The sequence below is a fragment of the Phymastichus coffea genome, unplaced genomic scaffold (assembly GCF_024137745.1).
Source record: "Phymastichus coffea isolate CEN01 unplaced genomic scaffold, Cenicafe_Pcof_1.1 PCOF00033, whole genome shotgun sequence".
Lineage (NCBI taxonomy): Eukaryota > Metazoa > Arthropoda > Insecta > Hymenoptera > Eulophidae > Phymastichus > Phymastichus coffea.
The window spans coordinates 2,705,865-2,728,708 of NW_026706844.1; the positions used below are offsets into that span (position 1 = coordinate 2,705,865).

A 22,844-nucleotide genomic window follows, 5' to 3' on the forward strand; every position below is an offset into this window, starting at 1 on the left:
AATCTTCCTCGCCATCTTCTTCATAAGCTCTTGAGAGGCAGTCGGGCACGTGATGCAGGGCGCCTTTGCGATGTTCTACCTCAAAGGTGTAGCTTAAGCGCCCATCGAGCCAAGCGGCTTGTCGGATTCTTCATGCTCCTCAGCCACTTCAGGCAACTGTGGTCGGTTATCACTTTGAAGTGGTAACCTTCTATATATGGCCAAAACTTGTCGATGGCCCATACGACTCCGAGGCATTCGCGTTCAGAGACCGAGAAATTCCTCTCTGGTTGGCTCAACGTACGGCTGGCGAATTCGATGACTCTCTCACTTCCTTCCACTATCTAAGTCAGCACCGCTCCCAAGCCTGTATCGCTCGCGTCGGTGTGTAATACGAAGTCTCCCTTCGGGTCAGGCGGTTGGAGTATAGGTGCCGTCGTCATCAATCTTTTTATCGAATCGAACGACGCCTGTTGCTCGGGTCCCCATTCGAATGGGAACTTCTTCCTCAAGAGCCTGTTGAGGGGTTCTGCGACTGTGGCGAAGTCGTCTATGAATTTTCTGTACCATGAGGCCATACCCATGAAGCTACGGAGTTTTCTCACGTTCTTGGGGACAGGGAACTCTAGGATTGGGCGTACCTTCTCGGGATCGGGGCGTATACCGTCTCGATTCACTAGCACGCCCAAGTATCGCACCTCCGATTTGCAGAAGGCACTTTTCTCCAAGCTTACGGACATGCCGGCTTCTTTGAGCGCCTCTAACACCTTTCGTAAGTGTTCCTTGTGTTCTTCGAATGTCGATGAGACAATTATTATGTCATCGAGATACGCGAAGGCGAAAGGGTCCATGTTAGGGCCGATTACCGAATCGATGGCCCGCTGAAAGGTCGCACCGACATATGAGAGGCCGAATGGCATCCTCACAAACTGGAAGTGGCCCATACCCGGTACTGTGAACGCCGTCATTGGGCGGGATTCCTTTTTCAGGTTGATTTGATGGTAGGCCGAATTGAGGTCGAGGGTCGATATGAACTTGGCATCCCTTAGTCTGCGTAAAATATCCTGCATGAAGGGAATGGGATACGCGTCTGGTTCCGTGACCGCGTTCACCTCCCTTAAATCCACGCAGAACCTCCAGGTTCCGTCCCCCTTCTTGACCATCACTACGGGGCTTGACCATCCACTCTTGGATGGCTCGATGACCCCCGCCTTCAGCATCTCGTTGACCAGCCGATGCATTTCCTGTTCGACCTTCGGCGAAACCGGATAATACCTTTGCTTAATCGGCCGAGCGCTTCCGACGTTGATTTCGTGCTCTACCCCGATAACGCAACCTAGGAATTCCCCTGGCTTTGGCAAGATCTTGGAGACCATCTGGCTAATCTCGTCTCGTTGGGCATCCGTTACTTCCGCGATGCCCACCGATGCTAGTTGAGCCAGTCCTTCGATGCTCGCCATCTCCATGCGTATCCTGACCTTTTCGTCTTTGAGGAAAAGTTCATTTTCTTCCGAGTCTATCACGGCTTTGAACGCTTTGATGAAATTAACTCCAGTGTAACACTCGTCCGCTAATCTTGGGACGATTGGCACACGGATTACCTTTGTCACTCCACCTACCGTCATGGGCATGAGAACGTGGCCTGTTACGGACACCTTCGTGCCATCCGGCAAACGGCAGGAACCCGCATCTTTCACTTCTAGTCTCAAGCCCAAGTGCGAAGCGATTTCCAATCCTAAATTACCCATCGCAGTGCAAGATGCCCCCGAATCGAATAATGCTCTGATCCGGAACCCCCCTATTTTGATGGGCAAATACCATCTCGTCTCATCTTCGGGTTCGTATTCTTTGCTCCTAGGTCGACCTCGACTGTCGCCTTTGGCCGATCCGATAGCCGGTGGGGGCGGTCCTTTCTCCCTGGGCGCGCACTGGTTGGCTTGCTCCTTGCAAATTCCTTCCTCCGTGGCGCCCAAGGACTCTTGGCCATCCTTCCCCTCCTCCGGGTTCTCCTGTAGACCTGCGCTCGCGATGTCGAAGTCCCTATCCGTGGAACTTGATACCTCCATGCCCTTAGATGGTCGATTTATCACCTTGGATTCGCTCTCCTCGCTCGTTCCCTGCGTGCTGATCTCGGTTGAATATTCACCTCTCACTCCTGACGCTTTCGCTACCGCCTCATCAGGGGTAACCGCCTGGTTCGTCTGCGGGATATCCTCGTCCCACTGACTATCGGAGTAAGGGATCCTCTCTGTTTTTGGAACGGTAGGGACCCCCTCTAACCGTCCCGCGTCCCGTTTCCCGACTGTGGGCTCTCCTTACAGTTGGGGCAGTGTCTGACGCTGAAGCCCAACCTGCCACACTTTATACACGTAAGTGGTTTTGAGAAATCGATCTCTCGTCGTGGCCCCTTTGGTTTCATCTTTGGGCTTCCGTTTTTCTCGGGGGTTTTCGGTTTCTCAGCAGGTGGGACCGGGCGTTGACTCCTCCGGTCTACTATTTTCGAGATTAGACCCTCCAATCCCTGTATCATTGCGGATGGGAAGGCGTGCTCCATCAGTCCCGCTATCTCCGGCACTGTTGGTTCTTTCTTTCCCTCTTCATCCTCTTTCTCGCTCGATATGCCCGCTACCTTCGGCCGGCGGTTGCTTGCTGTTGCCTCTCCGCCCGTGGGTTGATACGCCCACTCAGGGAAGAGGGAGGCCTTGGGTTCCAACAACGTCCGTTTTTATCGGGCGAACGTAATGTCGTTCTGTGCCTCCGTCGCCAACCGGCACAGCTCCCTAACGGATACTGCGTCTCTTCTCTTCACGTGAATCTTTATCTCGGGAAGTAGGTTGGAGTACATTAGCTCGAGTATCTCTGCCGGTGGCATCGGTGGATGTAGTTTGCTCACCATGGCCTGTAGTTTCGTGAGGTAGACCTTAGCTGGCTCGTTATCGCCCTGATATCTCGATTGAGCTTCTCTTTTGAGTCTCTGCTGCTGTTGGATGCTAGTGCCGAACCATTCTCTCGCATTCGACACAAAGTCCTGGTAGTCTATCCAATCCTTGTTGTTATTAAGATACCAGGTGTAGGCTACCCCGGTAAGTACGTCGGGTAGCCCGAGGAGCATCTTTTCCTCTGAGAGACCAGCTGCCAATCTTTGGGCTTCGAGTTTTTCCAGGAAGACGTCTACGCTCTGGTCGTCTCCTCCAGAGAACTTGACTCGCCAGCCTCTCACGATCCTTCCCACGTCTCGTGTGGTTGACAGGCCCATCGTCGTGTTTTGCCCATAGCTGCCTGTATGTCTCGCAGATCCACCTTCAGCAGAATTATTCACCGTATTCTGCTGTCTACTCCCCCCCGAGGGCTGTACTAGGGGGTCTCCCGATATTTTGGGGTTCCACCGTGGTTGTTCCGTTGGTGTTGGTCTCTGTGGGGTGCTTCCTGGGATCATGGTGTCATAGTGCAGTGTCACCGTGTCTTGAAAGTTCACTGTTTTGCTGGGTAGCTGTTCTGTTTCTTTGCTTGGTGACGATGGCTGGTTTTCTTGGAGTAAGTATATCTCGTTTTCTATATTGCCTATCCTTTGCAGAACCCTAGTCATCCTGGATGTTTCCGTGGCTTGAGTAGCGCATATAGATTGTGCCATTTGTGCTATTGATAACACGTACTGGCGCTCTCTTTCCATAGCCTTTTCGACTCTTCTAAGTCGATTTATCCATTCGTTTATTACTTCCTTGATCTCTGCAGGGATTGTAACGGGGTTGCCCTTTTCATTATATAGCGTGGGCATCTCCGTGTCTGACGCTATCGAAGTTTGGTCTTCTTCGTGCTCGTCGCTTCTTGAGATCCTTTCTGCCCCTTTTGATAGGGATTGGCTCACTGATAGGTTGAGCTTGATTGCAATCTCATCATCGGTGAGTAGCCTATATAGAGGGTGGTTTTCGCGATCGGTTGCTCCTGTGTCTTCCAGTGTTTTGCATTCCTTGGAGATGTAGGCATATCTCAATTCATTTCTTCGAATCGGGTCTTGGGCGACTTCTTGGGCTGTCGTTTCATCGAAGTCAGCCGATGTATAGTCGCCCATCAATCAATGCTGGAGTCTCTTTGCCCTGGTTGTTTTTTCACCGTCGCTTCTTAATTCCAGAGTTGCCAGAGTCTGATGTAGTCGATCGTCATCTAGGTTACTTATCCATTCCTCTATTTCTGTTTCTGTGTCGTCCATGTCCTTCATATTTGATATTCTTCTATCTATTATTATCGGTGGATGTACGCTGAGTTAGATTGCGATGTTTGTTGTGTGTGTGTGTGTGTGCGCTTTTATTTTTTACTGTTTGTAGGCGAGAATTTGTTAGTTTTTATTGGCGTAATTATTTATATAAATTTTGTCGTCGTACAGTGAGCAGTTTTCTATTTTTAGATTTTCTATCTATAATTTTAAATGAAAATTTTAATATTTTTGAAAAGGAAATTTTATTGAAGCGAACAATTTTTCGCGCCGTGATATTTCTGCCGAGAGAGCGTGCTTAATTTGATTTAGTTTGTTTTTCAACGAGGGTTAATTAGATATCAAATAATTAATTTTTAATATTATTAAATCTTATTCATTAAATAATAAATAATAATTACTATTTCCTATTGAATACGAATGTATTTATCTAGGTATTATTCGCTGCTTTATGCTATGCGGCTAGCCTGTTGCCACTGTGTTTTGTTCGCTCTCTCTCTTAGCGGCATATGACGTCACGGCGGCGTTGTTATTTGAGCGCGTTGTCGTGATACAAGTTTGCGCGCTCACTTTTCGTGCCCACTATATACTTCTCTGGCCTCGAAATTTTTGTCCAGGTTAGTAAACACTCTCGGCCTTACAATGGTTTGTATATACAATGTGTTTATTTCGTGGCCAGAGTACGCTCGACAAATTTTATCGCTTTGAAACCTCGTGGTGTTTCTTTTTACACACACACACATAGTCCGGGCGAAATTGGCGCATTCGTCGAAGATCATTTAGAGTGGAATTTTTTTGCATATTCGCGTTCTTTAGACTCTTCTGAATAATAAACCTTAGTTTGCCGGCGGCTAACCTGGTCAGTAATTGTTTAAACTAACTTTTTTTAAACAAATGATTAATACTTGTTTTTCGGCTCTGAAAAAAATATTTTTCAATTAATTGAACAATTTGGAACAAAAAAAGTTCTTATTCGTTTCCGCCTAAAGTTGATAGTTTTCGTGTAAAAAATTATTGAAACTCGAAAAAATGCCAATTTTGTGATTTTCGAAGCCTTTAATCAGCGTGAAAAACTACGAATTTCGAATGGCAAATGAACGTTATATAAACTTACAATCTTCATCTACAATGTTAAAAAAAAAAATCGAAAAGTCAACGGCAAACCCCATTTTTAGCAAGAAACACTTCGCGTCTGAGCGCGTAATTTAAGGCAATGCAGCATGGGTGCTCAACCGACCGCTTCTCTGCACTGTCGCGTCGCAATAGAAGGTAGTTTAATTAATTAATTGATATGTTAACGAATAAGTGGATTCCATTTACTACAATTCCATTTTATTAAAAAAATTATATTAAATTCTTACATAAACAATGAAAATTATATATTTTTACACTCGTCTATGTTATATTTACATAAAGGTATACATTGTACATTATTTTTTCTACAACTACAAGACTTAGTGCCATACGCATTTATCTACTAAATTTATCTACATTTATCTACTAATTCTATCAACTTATAAAACTCTAAATTGAATTTAATGTAGTTGTAGAATGTCTTGTAGTTGTAGAAAAAATAATGTACAATGTATACCTTTATGTAAATGTAACATAGACGAGTGTAAAAATATATAATTTTCATTGTTTATGTAAGAATTTAATATAATTTTTTTAATAAAATCGAATTGTAGTGAATGGAATCCACTTATTCGTTAACATATCAATTAATTAATTAAACTACCTTCTATTGCGACGCGACAGTGCAGAGAAGCGGTCGGTTGAGCACCCATGCTGCATTGCCTTAAATTACGCGCTCAGACGCGAAGTGTTTCTTGCTAAAAATGGGGTTTGCCGTTGACTTTTCGATTTTTTTTTTTTAACATTGTAGATGAAGATTGTAAGTTTATATAACGTTCATTTGCCATTCGAAATTCGTAGTTTTTCATGCTGATTAAAGACTTCGAAAATCACAAAATTGGCATTTTTTCGAGTTTCAATAATTTTTTACACGAAAACTATCAACTTTAGGCGGAAACGAATAAGAACTTTTTTTGTTCCAAATTGTTCAATTAATTGAAAAATATTTTTTTCAGAGCCGAAAAACAAGTATTAATCATTTGTTTAAAAAAAGTTAGTTTAAACAATTACTGACCAGGTTAGCCGCCGGCAAACTAAGGTTTATTATTCAGAAGAGTCTAAAGAACGCGAATATGCAAAATAATTCCATTCTAAATGATTTTCGACGAATGCGCCAATTTCGCCCGGACTAACACTATTTATTTAATTTAGCGCGAGTCTCTCTCTCTCGGAATTTTCTTTGTGCGCGCCTTATCAATTCTCTTGTCGGGGTTCGTCCTTTTCCTTATGCTTTGTTTTCGTTTGGTTGGGCGCCACTGTAACGGTTGTTGATTTCCTCGTAGATGAATCGCCGTCCGTTAACAAAGTTTCTGTCACCGCTATTTCCCTCTTTTGGCTAGCTCTGTGCTGGACGCGCAGCCTGAAAACGAGCGCGAAAGCACGGAACAACAAAGAAGAGCGATGGTTGTAGGTTCTCCGAAAACGATGCGAAGGAGAAGGAAACGTAGAGAAAATTCAAGGCAGTCGAGTGAATTCGCCGATTATCTTAGCATATTCTCAGTTAATTTATTCACCAGCTATTTACACGTGGGCGCACATTCCGTACTGGCCGAGAGATTCGCGACGCACGGCCTACTCAAACGTACGCGTGAGAGAGAGACGGACGATACAATTTCGGGTGGCGCGTAGCCTGCGCAGTCTTCCGCACGCAAAGATTAATATACCTAGGTGGACTTACGCGAACGAACGCTGCTGCAGACAGCTTCGCCTTATAATCCAAGCTTAATTTCGCGAAGGTCGTCGCCCAGGATTGTCGAAGTCGGGCGAACTATGATTTGTTCCTTATGTACTGTGGGCGACGAGCCGCGACGAGCTGGATCCCCTCGCTCGGATGGTGTCTTCCAATCCGATCACTCTGACACGATAGCCGCCGCTGGACACCAACCTCAATCACCGCACTTCCTCTTCGCGATAATTGTTCCACCTCACTCGATTTCTTCACACACCAGAAACGACAAAAAAGATAAAAGACAATGGATCCTCGAACGCGTGCTATCCGCTTGCCGGTCTCACGTGTACTCTCCTCAATCCGTGTGTCGTAGCTATCTCTCTCTCTCTTTCTCGCTGCGCGGGTCTTTTGCGCATGGCGCGCTATTTCAAATTCCGCTCATCTATCCCTTAACGAGCCTACTCATTACACCTTGAAAGCTCTTGTATTTTAATATGTACTTATACTTGAAAGACCTGATGCTTCGAGCTCATCAGAAACAAGTTTGAACTCTAAACTAGATGTTTTCGATTTTGCATTGAAAGATCTATGTTTATTTAATTGATGTTTGCAATATTTGTGATTTGAGCTAATACATGTGACGAAGTTGACGAGAAATGTAAATTGTATTACTATTTTAGAGAAGACATTAATAAGTAAACGTTCTTTTTTAACATGTAACTTTTGCTTCCAGAATCAATCATTTATTTTCCTATTTAACGTTTTACTTTCTTTTGATTTCAAAATATTTAAAAAATAAAATTAATCTTTCTTGATAATCTTGATGATAATTTTTAATTTACACTAATTAGAGTTAAGAGTTCCTGTATCCGCGCGCTAGATACTCCTTTGAAGAACTAATTGCGGTACAATTAAGTCGGATGTTCGATGAATGAGGTACAGTTGTGCTTAAATTGCTATATCTGGAAAAAGTAAGCATTAGCATGAAATCAAATCGGTATAGCTGTTATCTTTCTCTTTGCCAATGATTTTCGGGAGACATAATATGATAATGATCGATACAATTTGAATAAACAGTGTCCGCGAGTGATTCTATCAACGTTATTTCCAAATATCGATACTTCAACGAAAATTCAACCCATTGAAAGTTCCACCTGCAAGAAGTTGATTGAAAGTTGATTGAAAGTTCTCCGAGGAAAGCAAGAAGTTGACACGCGTGTAATCTAAATAACATATGAAAATCTTTCGAGTAGCAAACCACAAGGCTTTCTAACTCGATGAATTGTCTCGAAATGCAATTGAGAGTGGTCGCATCTATCGGGGAGAGGCCCGACAGCGCCGCAATCACTACTCAACTTAGTTTCTCAACAGCAAATATATTTTGGGTAGGAAGATGTCTAAGGCTGCTTTTTTCTCATGAGAGAGATAGTCTCATGAGTTGAGCGCTTAGATATCTGTAGGATGGGAGTTTAGCAGGCTAACCACTGAATAAGAAATTTATCTCAGGAAATTGCTGAGGCTTTATTTCTCTAACAGTGCTCGCGCTGCTAAGCAAGGTAGGATAGTGAATCCTCTTGCCGCAGCGACGAGCGAATTTATACTTGCGAAATGGGCTCCTTTCTACGCTTGGTAGCCCCTACAACGCTATTTTTGTCATTGACACAAATTTTGTACATGTTTTATCGCAAAATGGCTCGATCGAAATTGCAATTATACGATTTAAAAAATTAAACTTGAAATGACGAATTTTTTAACATAAATTACTTCTCGAGGAAAAATCGCCTTTTAAAGTTATGTGATACAATTCAATAATCAAATTACGCCACTTTTACAATAAAATTTTTACATGAAAAAATCGCTTGTGGTTAGAAGAATGTTATTCAAAATAAAAATGATTAATGTAGCTATCTAATTTTGAATAATAATTAAAAAATAGATTTGCCAATTTCTTGTTTAATGATTTAAAAATCAGTAAATTAGTAACAGTCGAGATCATTAATTTTATATCAATGTATGATCGATTCGCCATCTAACAATGCAATTTTTATTGTTTAAAAAAATTATAAATTTTTTATTTATTGATAACTTAGTGAATAATTAGTTATCAAAGTGTCAAATTCTTGCTTTTCTGTTTCAATACGTCAAGGTTGTAATCGCATACTCGAAATAACAATATAATTGTTTATTGCAAAATAACTAACAATATTAACTTGTAGATTAAATTTGACTAACAAATATCGACTTGAGAGTTATAACAACATGAAATTCAGGATCAGCGCATTTGAAAAACTTTATAATTGTCGATTTTCTATCGTAAAGAATAAATTTTCCTACGGTCGTGACGTCACGCTTCTTATATGGTAATGTTTTCGCAGAGTTGCCCTAACACATTTTCATATACGTGAGAAAAGCGCCTTTGCTCCATTACCGCTTTTCTTTGATTATCTTGTGTATGACGGGTTGCTAATTTGCAGAAGAAAATAGGAGACAAATCAGACTGGACCGTTACAGAAACATGAAAGTTATTGCATATGTAATAAGTTTACCAAGAGAATCCATAGACACAGCTGGTTCCTCACAACCAACTTTTAGCATTACACTACCTTCATTGTAACCAATAGTTACATTATTAGAACCTTTTGTAGATGTAATTGTCTAAACTCTTTCAAAGCCATTCAAGTTCAAGCCTGTATGTACCAGCATGCCAAATCCTTATAGTGCTATCTTATAATCCAGTCAGTATAATTAGCAACTCAGGATGGAAGCAGATAGTTGTAATATTTTCTGTGTCCTTCTAAATTCTGAACACAAGTTTTGTTCTGATCATCCTAAATTTTAACGTAACGATCATTAGCACCAGAGATGAGGTAAGGTTTGTTACCACCATAATTGCTAGACTTTAAGGGTTCTATCTAGAGATGTAGTCGCAAATGTATTATTATCTTTGCGATTGAATTCATTTTGCATGACGGCGTGAGTGTGGTCTCCAAAAACTTGGCGCAGCCCAAGAATTTTCCCAATTTTAAAGTTTTATGAGCATGTCATTAATTTTAAACATTATTAAATCATTCAAGATATATGATATTTGAATTATCAAAGCAATATCTATTAGAGCCGGCAGTAATTACAGAAAGCGCGTGGTATTATTTGAGAAAAGCCCTAAAATTATTTCACGAGATATAGATGGAGAGACTTTTTGTATGTAACTAATTTAGATAGCAAAAAAGTAGTATTAGAGTCATCATATCAAAAGGTGAATATAAGAAATTAATATACGAATCTAGCGATGCAAGAAATATTTACTTATTTGATTCCAATAAATATTACATATTTTAGATTAAATGAAATTTGTTTTTAGATTATAAGAATTACCATAACTGAACTTAGCATAAATGAAGCTCAATCTGAAAAACTAGCATATGTAAGAAATAGTTCACTATTTAAGCCTGCGATCGTAGCGGTCGATTGTTCTTGTCAATCACAACAAGTGTCAAGAAGGAAAACGTGTAGATTTTTACTCTCCTCTGAGGACAATATACTGTCAGTTTAGTCCAACAAAATATCATCTAGACTAGAGAGGAATCTATCTCACAAATATTGTAACCGTTGAAATTGTTGAGTTGCCAATGTCAGGTTGTGATCAAGCACGATCAATATAATTTTAATTGTTTTAGTTAACAGTTCAATGAAATTCCGTCAATTTTGAGTTTCAAGTACATCTTATTCTAATTCAATAAATCAATATATTAACTAACTTTCTTTTACGAATGGTTGCTGTCCGGTCATGATGTTAATAGTTCATGTAAGTAGCATATACGTATAGGCGGCATTAACATTTAAGTGTGGAGTTTGATTTTTCATTATGATTTTTTTATGAAAGCATGATTTTAAAAATTTGAAATTTTCATCTTAAATTTTTCGTCAGCATGAGGGTTCTAGTGTTTATTAAGCGTTTGAAAATATTATTTTCAGGCATTTGAGTATCAATATAAAATCAACTATATTGTTGAATTATTATTAGATAACAATATTTTCTTAGCGTGTTAACTCTTTACAAATAGATTTTTTATTACTTTAATTTATTTAATTGTTTTAGTTTTGTCAAACGTTGAACTGACTAAATAAACTGATGTATTGCGTTCGCTAGGCTTTAATTTTTAAGTTATTGCAGTATTCTTTTGAGTTGTTAATATCTAAATTGTTGATTTATCTTCTCTTTTAGAAGCAAACCAGATAAACGTTTTCATGCAAGGAACTTTGGGCTTTGAACCACAGTAATCAAATCAACGAGCCGATTTAGTTCGTGATAAATTTGGTTTACATAAAGTGATTGTAGCTGTTACATCGTCAGGGAAGGTGAAACTGTTATATCAAACTTGAACGATAGATAAATTGATTTTAATTTTCGTGTGACTTATATTAACAATTTATTATTATAGCTGTACGGAATAGAGTCAACGAAAGGTGAAATAATTTGGCAATCACAAGTCTACGAGGTGTGTTCAAAAAGTAAGGTGACTTTTCAAATTTCACGGGCAACGTACTTTCGATTATCGATTTTTTTGTTTTGTTATGTTGGTACACTCTTCCCTAACATCTGTACCAAGCTTCAAATGTATAGCATTTTTTGTTTGGTTGTGAGAGGCGTAAAGGTTATAAGTGTTTTGCGTGCTCGGCGATTTCTTGCTATCGAAAAATATGGATCAAAGGATTTGCATCAAATTTTGTGTAAAAAATAAAATAAAGTGCTCTGAAACACTTGAAATGTTGACGGTGGTATACGGTGAAACTGTTCTAAGTAAAAAAAATGTTTACAAGTTGTACAAACTCTTCCAAGATAGCCGGGAAGATGCCAATGACGAGCCTCGCTCTGGACGCCCAAGCACGTCAACAACTTATGAAAACGTTCAAGCAGTGAAGAAAATTGTTCTGGAAAATCGTCAAATCACTATCAGAGAAGTTGCTGAGGATGTTGGTATATCGCTTGGCTCGTGCCATGAAATTTTTTCTAACGTTTTGGGCATGAGACGTGTGTCAGCGAAGTTTGTTCCGAAATTGCTAAATTTTGACCAAAAGAACCGCCGCATGAGCATCGCTCAAGAACTGTTGAATGACGTCAACGACGACCCAGATTTACTCAAAAGGGTCATAACTGGTGACGAATCATGGGTTATGATATCGAAACCAAAGCCCAATCGTCCCAATGGAAGAGCCCAGATGAGCCAAGACCGAAAAAAGCACGACAAGTTCGATTAAATGTCAAAGTTTTGCTCACTGTTTTCTTCGATTACCATGGCGTGGTGCATCAGGAGTTCTTACCATATGGACGTACGGTCAATAAACAGTATTATCTTGAAGTTATGCGCCGTTTGCGAGAAGCAATACGAAGCAAACGCCCAGAATTGTGGAAAAACAATTCATGGCTTTTGCATCACGATAATGCCCCTGCTTACTCATCTTTGCTTGTGAGAGATTTTTTGGCCAAAAACAACACCAACGCAATCATGCCTTAGCCACCATATTCACCGGATTTGGCCCCATGTGACTTTTTCTTGTTTCCAAAACTAAAGAGACCTATGAAAGGACGGAGATTTGCAGCGATTGAAGAGATAAAGACTGTATCGCTGGAAGAGCTCAAGGCTATACCGAAAAGTGCTTATGAGAAGTGCTTTGAGGATTGGAAAAACCGTTGGCATCAGTGTATTGTATCTGAGGGGGATTACTTTGAAGGGGACAACATAAATATTGATAAATAAATAAATATTTTTTCTTAAAAATACAAAGTCACTTTACTTTTTGAACACACCTCGTATAACATCAAAGGCTTATCTCAGGATTTTAACAAGATAGTTTTGTATGTTCAACGTGGAAGTAGGCACTTTCCGCATCCACCTCAGTGCGCATTGCTTGCAACAGGTAACGTAATTTTTAATTTTATCCGCATTTTCAATCGCGACCTTTAAAGTCGATGTAAAATTAAGAGTATTATTAATTTTGTAGACCACTGGAAATGGAATGATATACACTTTCAACCCAATAAACGGACAGCTACTGGATAGGCTGACAAAGTTGAATTACCAAATCAAGCAGTCAATTTTGTTACATGCATTAACCGATATTTTTCTACGTGGTATAGTTATTTTGGATGAGCACGACCGAGCGCACGTCTTTCCAGAAAGTGTAAGCGCTGTTGCAACTTCTGCTGGACGTACTACTTACATCTTCACTGCCGACAGAAAGACTGGTGTATTGTCCTGATACTCGCTTACTTACAGCAACTCGCAGAATCTAATAATCTAATCGCTCACAAGTTATGTAAAACTATTTAAAAGCTTAAAAGCTTCCACAAAGATTGTGATATAGTTTTAAAATTCATTGCCTTCGTTCAGGTATGGGAATTAGTTTTCTCGTCAAAGACACAACGGATAACACATGTCGTCTCAAAAAGTTCAATCGAACGTGTTCATTCGCAGGGTCAAGTATTGAGTGATCGGTCAGTTTCATACAAATATATCAATCCAAATCTGGTTGCTGTCGTGACTCAAGGAATAGGTGATGCTTATAAAAGTTAATTTATTACATCTATAATAAAAAGGACTTTGCGAAAACTAATTATGTTTACTCAAAGTCTTGTTTAATTATTTATAGATACTCTCAAGTTGTATCTTCTTCATGTCGTACCTGGATCAATGATTTTCTCCACCGTACACAAAAGAACCAAGGAACCAGTACATATTGTTCATTCCGAAAACTGGGTTGTTTATAGTTACTTTAACGATAAAAGTCAAAGAACGGAAATAGCTACGTAAAGAAGCTACGGAAAGAATTGTATGGGAGAAAAACTCAAAGCAATACTACAAGTAAATTGCTTAAAATAAAAATTGTTACATCCATATCAATTCATATTTAACACTAACAATAATAATTTTATGTTGTAGTTTTCTCATTATTAACTAACACAAAGTTACCTATTGTGGAGAGGCAAGCTTTTATATTACATTTGTCAATTGATTCAATGCAAGAAACGATTACAGAGAAAGGAACTAGCAAACGCATCCTAGGTGAATAATTTAATTTAATATCGAATTGTTCCACGATTTACTCTTCGATTTTAAATATTTCAACCGGAATGTTATTCATTCAGTTGCATTAACAAATGGCGGAGTGTTGAAATTGCCCTGGATATTTGTAGACCCAAGAAGGCCAGTAAATCCTGAAATAAGGGAAGAAGGAGCCCGAATTGCCGATACACATGGACGGCATTGTAAATTACAATCAGAGTGTTTCTAGGGTATCTGGAATTCATACTACTCCTATTGGTCTTGAAAGCGCATGTTTAGAACATGTATAAGTAATGGAAAAAATAGTTTTAGTTTATGAGTGGTATCGAAACATTGTTTATTAATAATTTGAATCAAAAAACCATTTTATTTACTTATTTGCTTACATCTTTGTTTCTAATTGTCGTATCGAAATAAGACTTACAATATGAGATTTCTGTTAACATTTTTTACTTGGTTCAATATCTTTCAAAATTAAATTAATTCATTTTAACAACAATAATTTTCATTGTTTGCAGAAATGTTAAAAATTATAAATGATTATATGTACTAGTCTTCTTTATACAGTATATAACCATTATCACAACCATATTCATTTATCCATAGTATATAACCGTTTATCATTTTTAATGTTTCTGCAAACAATGCAAGATATTGTTGTTAAAATAAATTAATTTAATTTTAATAAATATCAATCCTTATGTTAAATTTTATCATAAATCTAATGCCGCAAGGCTTATCTCGATACGATAACTAGAAAAAAAGATATAAATAAATACTAAATAAGTACTGCTTTTTCATTAAAATTATTAATAAACATTGTTCTGATACCTCTCATAAATCAAGACTATTTTTCTTATTATTTACGCGTTCTTCCTCGACGAAAGTAAAAATAACGCGGTGTTCGAAAAAATATATATTTTATTATTTTTTCGGACACCGTAATGACTGGACTATACATATGTATTATTTGTATTGATATTTTTTTTTTTTTTTTTTATGGTGGTAAAAAAAACAGGATAAATCCTCATGGACCATAACGGTTGGAGTGTGACGGCAGTTCACCGAAGCTACCCACCTACACTCTCCCACCCGCCGTGTGACGTGACTCGCTGATCCTCTCAGACCGGGCTGTTTCAAGCGATCTATCAATCGAACGCAAGGAGCCTCCGGGTCGTCGAAGACCAGCTGACCGCCCAAATCCCGCTTCTCTTCAACCGGAGGGTAAACCATCCGGGGAAGAGTAGTAAAGTCCACCTACACCATTCTCCAGCGGGGAACCGCGTAAGCATTACTTCCCGCTGGAGAACCGCGTCAAGTCCTCTCGTTGTCCACGGGTCCTGTATCGTTTCGTTACGTCCGTTTATTCACATTCATCCATTTGTTCATACCATTTACTCTCGCATTCTTCTCGTCTAACACTCGACTTCCAGGCAACCGTCCGCCTTTTTCCCTCGTAGGATAGTCTCAACGTACGTTGCCGTTACCGTCCAGTAGTCTTTGTCTTGTAGCATCTTTGCCACAATGTTGTTGGGCGTGATGTTTCCAAGTGTCGTCTCCAGTCTTTGCCTTTCGTCGTTCCAGTGTGAGCATTTGAAAAATGTATGCTCTGCGTCATCACATTTGTATCCACAGTATTTACAGTCGGCGCTGTTAACTTTGTTTCTGTCAAACAGATATTTCCTGAAGTACCCGTGGCCGGTAAGAAACTGGGTCAGGTAAAAATTCACTTCCCCAAATTGCCTCTCCGTCCACGGTCTCAGGTCGTCAATGAGTCGTCTAGTCCATGCTCCGTTCGTGCTCATCCTCCATTGTTTGTTCCAGTCCGTCATCGTCCTAGTTCTTTCGTCCTGGGCAGCTTCCGTTCTGGTCATGTCGCTGTTTCGTTCGTACACGCGTTTCCGCTCTCTGGCGAGCATGTTTATCGGGATAACCCCCGCCACCACCAGGACAGCCTCAGCCGAGACTGTCCTGTAGGCGCAGGCTATCCTCAGTGCTCCCTGTCTTTGTACGTTTGTCAGTCGTTTGCAGTATTTCTTGACCCTCAACGCGTCGGCCCACACCTCCGCCCCGTAGAGCATGATCGAGTGGGTCGTTGTCATCAGTAGTCGTCTCTTCCGGTGTCTCGGTCCAAATGTATTTGCCATAAGACGACTGAGAGCGGAAGTCCTCTCTGCCGCCTTCCTCGCTGTCTGTTGTATGTGCGGCCAGAAGGTCATCTTCGTATCTAGGGTCACCCCCAGATACTCGACCGCCCCACTGGTCCGCAGCGATACCTCTCCGACTGTCATGGGAATCAGGGTATTAATCCTGCTTCCCGTCAGAAGGATGAGTTCTGTCTTGGCCAGGGCAAGGCTAAGTCCGCGTTCAGTCATCCATCTATTGATTCGTAACATCGCGCGGTTCAGAAGCATTTGCGCCAGCTCCGGGGTACGGGCTATTATCACCACAGCCACATCATCGGCGTAGGCAACCAGCTCCACCCCCGGTGGCATCGGTAGTCTTAGTAGTGCGTCGTACAGTATGTTCCAGAAGTCGGGTCCAAGGATTGAACCTTGGGCGACTCCTGCTGTGATTCGTCTGGTCACTGTTCTGTCGGTCGTCTCGTATCGAATCCATCTGTCGTGTAGGTACTCCCTCATCACCCGCATCAGGTATTCGGGAACCCTGAAAGTTTGTAGGGCCTCCAGAATATCCCCCCACCGAGCGGAGTTGAAGGCATTCCTGACATCAAGAGTCGCGAGAAGTACTATTGGCCTCGCTCCGTAGCACACGAGCCTCGTCCGCCGAAAGGCGTCGGTCACTTGTCGAATCGCCCCTATAGTTGAGCAGCCCCGTCTGAATCCGTACTGGTTTCCTGCAAGTCCTCCGTTTGCAGTTACCGCGTTCGTCAGTCTTGGTTTCAATAACGCTTCGTAAAGTTTACCCGCTGTGTCTAGAAGACTCAGGGGCCTATAGGAAGACGGACTATTCGGCTCTCCTTTTCCTTTATGCAGGAGAACCAGTCTAGCAGTCTTCCATCGTCTGGGAAAAATGCCCGCACGTAAGACCGCGTTATACTTATCCAGGAGGAGTCCTGGACGTACGCCCACGATCTGCTGGAGGATCTCTCCCGGTATACCGTCTGGTCCGGGTGCCTTACCAGGCTTGATCGTGGACACAGCCTTAATAAGCTCTGCCCCGACAAACTCTGGCACTGTCGTCTCTTGTTCGTTCGTCATTTCTTCCGTCTCTGGTTGGTTTGGGAAAAGTCCATCTACTATTGCTTTCATGGTGTCTTTGTCTTTTGGTTCAGAAGGGCCAAGGGCCCCCAGTTTCTTGGTCACAATCTTGTAGCCAAGTCCCCAGGGGTCCCGCTGCACTTCTTCACACAACTGTCTAGCGCATCGGTTTTTACTGTCCTTTATTTTAGTAGTCAGTCTCTTACGTGCCATCTTGTACGCTGTCGATAGTTCGTCCGCGTCTGGTCTGCTCTTTTTCCGTGCGCGGTTCATCCTCCGGCGGCAGGCAATGCATTCCCCACGGAGGAGGCCAATCTCGTCCGTCCACCAGTACATTGCTCGTTTGTACGTTCGGCCCTTGCGTCGAGTCATCGTGGCGTCGCACAGTTCCGTTATCAGTTCCATTGTCTTGTCCGTTATCCATTCGGCACGCTCCCGCAGACCAAGCTCTGCCGGGACAGACTCGGCGGGTAACGGTGCCTCCCTTAGCAGTTTGTCAAACAGCTCTCTATCTTGTCGTCGTAAGTTCCAATACGTTGAAGTCCTGTCTCTAGTTTGTCCGTTTCGTATGTTCGTCGATTGATCTGTCACCTCAAAGACGATGTGCTGATGATCGCTGGCTGTATAGTCCTCGGTCATCCGCCATCCTCTTATCCGCGACGAGATCCTGTCTGACGTCATCGTCACATCGGGTATTGAGTATCCGAAGCCCGGTCGTCTATAGGTCGTTGTCGTCCCTTGGTTGACCACTACCAGATCAAGCCTTGCGGCCATTTCCAGAAGCAGCCTTCCTCGTTTGTCCGTCGTTGTCATACCCCACTCGACCGCTCTCGCGTTCATGTCTCCCGCGACGACAAAGTCACCCGGGAGACCTGTGAGGGCGTCTTCCAGCTTACCGACTTTTTCCTCGTACACTGCCATCGTGCAGTTTGGGGTCAAATATACGCTAACGTAGGTGACGGAATCTACCCTCACCCACGCGTAATCTTCCCCCCTGCCAGACGCTTGTATTCTCCTAGCCGGTTTGCCTTTGACCCATATGGCCGACGTACCGAGGGTATTCGAGAACCAGCCGTCCTGTTCTCGTAAGTCCCATAGTTGCTCGCTCAGTATCAGTATGTCTACGTTTCGTTCCTTCGCTATCTGTGATATAAGCAGCTGGGCTGCCTCGCACCTACGCAGGTTTCCTTGTAAGATTCCTGTCATTGTCGTGTCTACTTCCGGCACTCCTCCAGCGCTGCCCGGTAGGCCGCGCACGCTCCCGTTCCCGGGATGTGCGCCCTCTCCGTTGCACGCGCCTCGGAACATAGGAAGCACGTCGGCTGTTTGGTGGGGCAGGCTCTCCCGACATGGCCGGTCCCCCCGCACCTCCAACAGCACTGTCCTCTGTCAGGTCCTGTGCAGTCCGTTCGTCTATGTCCGTATCCGAGGCACCGGTAGCACCTCGGGACCGTCAATCTTTCTCTCAGCCGACAGTTGACCCAGCCGATCTTGATTCTGCCCTTCTTGAGCAGTTTGTGGGCCGTGTCTCTGTCTGCTTCGAACACTGCCATACAAACGTCGTGTTTATTCGGTCCGAAAATGTGGATCTTAAAGTCCGCATCTTGTCCTGTTTCTCGTTTCAATGCGTTCTGTACATCATTCGTGTCTGTAACACAGTCAAGGTCTAGTATCTCTAGCGTCTGTCCGTGTGTCATGTCTCGTACATTACCCTCATTTCCAAGAGTAACCTGGAGTTTCTCCTGGAACTTCCGTCTTGCGTCTGCGTTACAGCGAAAGCGCATGAGGAGTCCTCCGTCCTTAGTCTTCCAATATCCCGAGATACTCACTTTAGAGCCCTCAGGATTAATCTCCGTCTTTAGTCAGCGCAGGGTATCCGCGTACGTTCGTCCGTCGTTTGGCCGTACCAGTATAACGTTGGTCCCCCCCTTCCGGCGGGAACCAGCCGCCCTGGGCCGGTTCTTGTCTAGTTCGGGCCGTTTGTTCCCGTGGATAGGCGCCGCCGCTGCGGATGTCGAAGCTAGTGGCCTCTCCCTCCGCGCGCCCAGCGCCACCACAGGGGTAGTCTGTTGCGTCTTCTGTTTGAGGGAAGTCGTCTCCGTCATTTGGTCATTAGTCTTCTGTTTAGACTTCCTCTTTTTTCTGTTCGCGGAGTTCACCGTGGTCCAGCCTGACTCGTCCGCAACCCTTTGATAGGCCACGGCTTGCTCAGGGCTGGCCCCCGTGTCCTCCCTCTTTCTTTTCTGTCTTTCTGTCCTCCTATCGTTTACGGACTCCAGGAGGGGATTTAGGCGGTCGCATTCACTCCATGCAATCTCCACCGCCTCCTTTATTACAGCCATACTAGTCGTTATGTCCGTACTAATATTTCTCTGTATGTTAGTCCGTGCCTCCATCTTTTCGAGCGCGGCATCAATGCGCCTGAGCTGCGTGCGAAACAGCTGGAGGTTTTCTGTCATATGTCCGTTGTCATTGTCCACGTCTTTCATGTCGGCGTCAGTGTTGGAGGTCTGCTTTTCGGAGCCCTCGTTTTTCCGCGCAGGTGGCACTTGTATGAGCCGCAGCGGTACCGTCACGTCTCGTGTATCACTAGTTCTTGTCGGTGTTCGTCCTGTCGTTGGTTCTTGGCCCTCAGCGGCAGAGACGTAGCTCACCCCGCTGCCGCCGCTTGACCCACTGTCCGTCCTCTGTCGTCTCGGTATGTTCAGTAGTTTCTTGTCATTTTTTCCTGTCTTTCCCCCCATTCCCGTGCATAAAGTGCGGCCCTCAAAATCCGTGCCCCTGCCCGTGGCTACCGGGGCTTTCACCCGATCGGAACCCGGGGTGGATTCCTCCTGAGAAGGAGTTACCACTTGAGGTACATCAATGTTTTCATTGTGCATATTCATATTGTTGGTTTTGTCCCGTTGTGCTGAAGGTCCCTCGTGGTCGCGACTCCACGAACCGCGCTGGGACAACGCACGGCCCCTGAGGTCCCCCCCCCCTGTATGTTTACCCTGTGTGTTCAGTGTTCCCCCCTGTGGTGTGTGCGTGTACGTGAGTGCCCATAGGCGAAACCGGGCTTCATTCACGGGGAGAGTCCGTTTAGAGATATCCCCTTCTCTCGCTTTCGGGCGGCTTCGTTTATAGGAGTCCCCGACCATTCGCTTTTCGGTAAGACCCGTTTATAGGGTCACCGAGCATTCACTTCTCCGGTTTGCCAGAAGGCGTGTGTGTGTGAGTGTTTGCGTAGTGTGTGTGTGTGTATGTGTATGAGTGATTAATGGTTGGACACATCGGCAGAATACCATTATCTTTTGCGTCATTTGTGAGCCATATCTTCCTCTTGGCCGTGTCCGTTATAGCGTTGCTGCTCAGAGCATTGACGCGACGGACAACGTTTCCACCGGGCACGTCGTGGACGTTGGAAGCTAGCATTTGCCCAGTGAGGTGTTACCACTCACTGGACCAGCCCGGCATTTGTATTGATATTATTTATTATATTATCCCTAAAAATAAAGATATAAATTATTTTAATATTTTAATAATTTAAATGTTTATAAAAAATAAAAAATAATAAATAAAATTTTCAAAATATGTATTTTTATTTAAAAACCATTAATAATAATAATAATAATAATATACAGCATAAATTTTTTTCAAAATGCCGTCACAATGCGTGCATTCTGCAAGCATTTCGTGCAGCAGAACGGGAAGGCATAATGTCGGCATAATTCCCGCACGCCGTGCCAAACGATGGTTACCATGCGTGCTGTCACAATGCAGGCACAATGAGCGCACGGCGTGGAAGGCACGGCGTGCTTCCAGAACGACGTCAGAATGCGGATACACTTGGACGTCCCGTGCCGGCGCATTCTGACGGCATAGTGCCGGCACTGTGTTATCTGGGTAGTCAGTACTGCAGTTCCTTGTTTATCAGTTGCTACTGTTACCAGTACAAAATCGTCAAAGTAAGTGGATGTACAAATTGAACAATCTGATAGTATAGTGCTATTATTAATGCAATTGTTGATTCACTTTCTACAAATAGTGCTAATCTACCAGGCAATTGTAATGATACAGTCAGCAAATACATTATGAAAGTTGGTGAACCTCTTGGCTGTGAAATAGTTGATTCATCTCTGTCTGTGGATACGAGAACTGATTCTTTTCATGAAGATTGTGAAAATGATTCTGAAAATTACCATTCAAGTATCAATGACAGTGTAAATGTATCAAGTAAGGAAAAAATAAAAGAATCCAACGAAACTTTTCTGAAGGATGGTTCTGAAGTCTCCATGACAAATACAAATGATGCCGAGTTAAAAAGGTAGACGTAAAAAAAAATCAATATTAACTGTCACATCTATGTATACTTATCATAGTGCATACTGCATGTGCTTTACATTTCAGGCAGCTGCCTCTTACTAATATTTCAGATATCTCTCCTAATAAACGGTTCAAAGCATCGGCATCACTTAATGGATTAAAGTTTTAAAGCTTCATATCCTTCAAAAAAGAAGGTGTGACAGTATATGTAAGAAGACAAAACGACACGAGAAGAAGATTGGTAACATTAAAGAATTTGTTGCTAAATTGAAAGAGGAAAATGCTACGGCTGCAGCCGAGTATCTGCAGGTTATTTTATCAAAAGTACTTTGAGGCGCATGTTTTTATTGTTATTAATTACATATTCCTGCGTCGTCAATGAATATGACAAAATTATGAGTTTTTTTTATATCTATTGAATCATGAATTTATATCATATTTCGATAATAATTGATAATCAGCTATCGGAATAATTGATTTTTATACTTTTATATGTATATTTTTCTAACTATACATCTGTTAAACATATAATTACGTAATTAATTCATTAGTTTTAATTGGAGAATACACGGTGGGTCTGAGCGACATTTAAATAAAAGTGAAAGCAGGTTCCAATTTTTTGCATATTTCAGTAAAAATACTAATAATTAGAAGATCCCAGAAAGAATTAAAAAAAATCCCTGAGCCCTTTTTGAAAAAATCGATTTTTAAAAATTTTTATCAAACAAAAAAAATAAAAAAATAATTTTGGTTGTGGTTGATGGTATTAATAAATAAATCAATATTTTTTCGATATTTCCACAGATGCACATTTAATAATAAAAAATTCAACACCAGCATTTTGAAAATTAATTTTTTTTTATTTATTAACTGTTTTTACTAATTTTTATCTCTCTATTCTCCCATACACAATCATATTAATGAAGAAACACATGTATATATAAATATCAGTGTTTATTAATAGTATACATACGATAAGGACATAGCAGTATTGTAAACATGTGTGTTTACAGCGCGCACCTGTATCTAAGGAAGTAGTAGCTAGAATAGTGTGCTCAAAAGTTTTCACAGTTGTCCCAGCTTGATTGACCGATCAACAATGAAATCTGCCAGTAATAGTGTTCTCGTGATAAGAAATACAATAAGAATTTTGTTGTAGTTAACGTTCTGTGTTTCTTCAAAATAATTGAATTAGCAACATGAAGCGACGTGTACTAACGCACTCTGAGAATCGTTCGAAAATTTGTTTGGTTTGTCAGAAA

General features: G+C 42.1%; 1 pseudogene; it reads left to right on the forward strand.

The window, feature by feature from the left end:
- Positions 1–5,409: 5,409 nt before the first annotated feature.
- LOC131663357 (ER membrane protein complex subunit 1-like) lies at positions 5,410–21,915 on the forward strand (annotated as a pseudogene).
- The last annotated feature ends 929 nt before the right edge of the window (positions 21,916–22,844 follow it).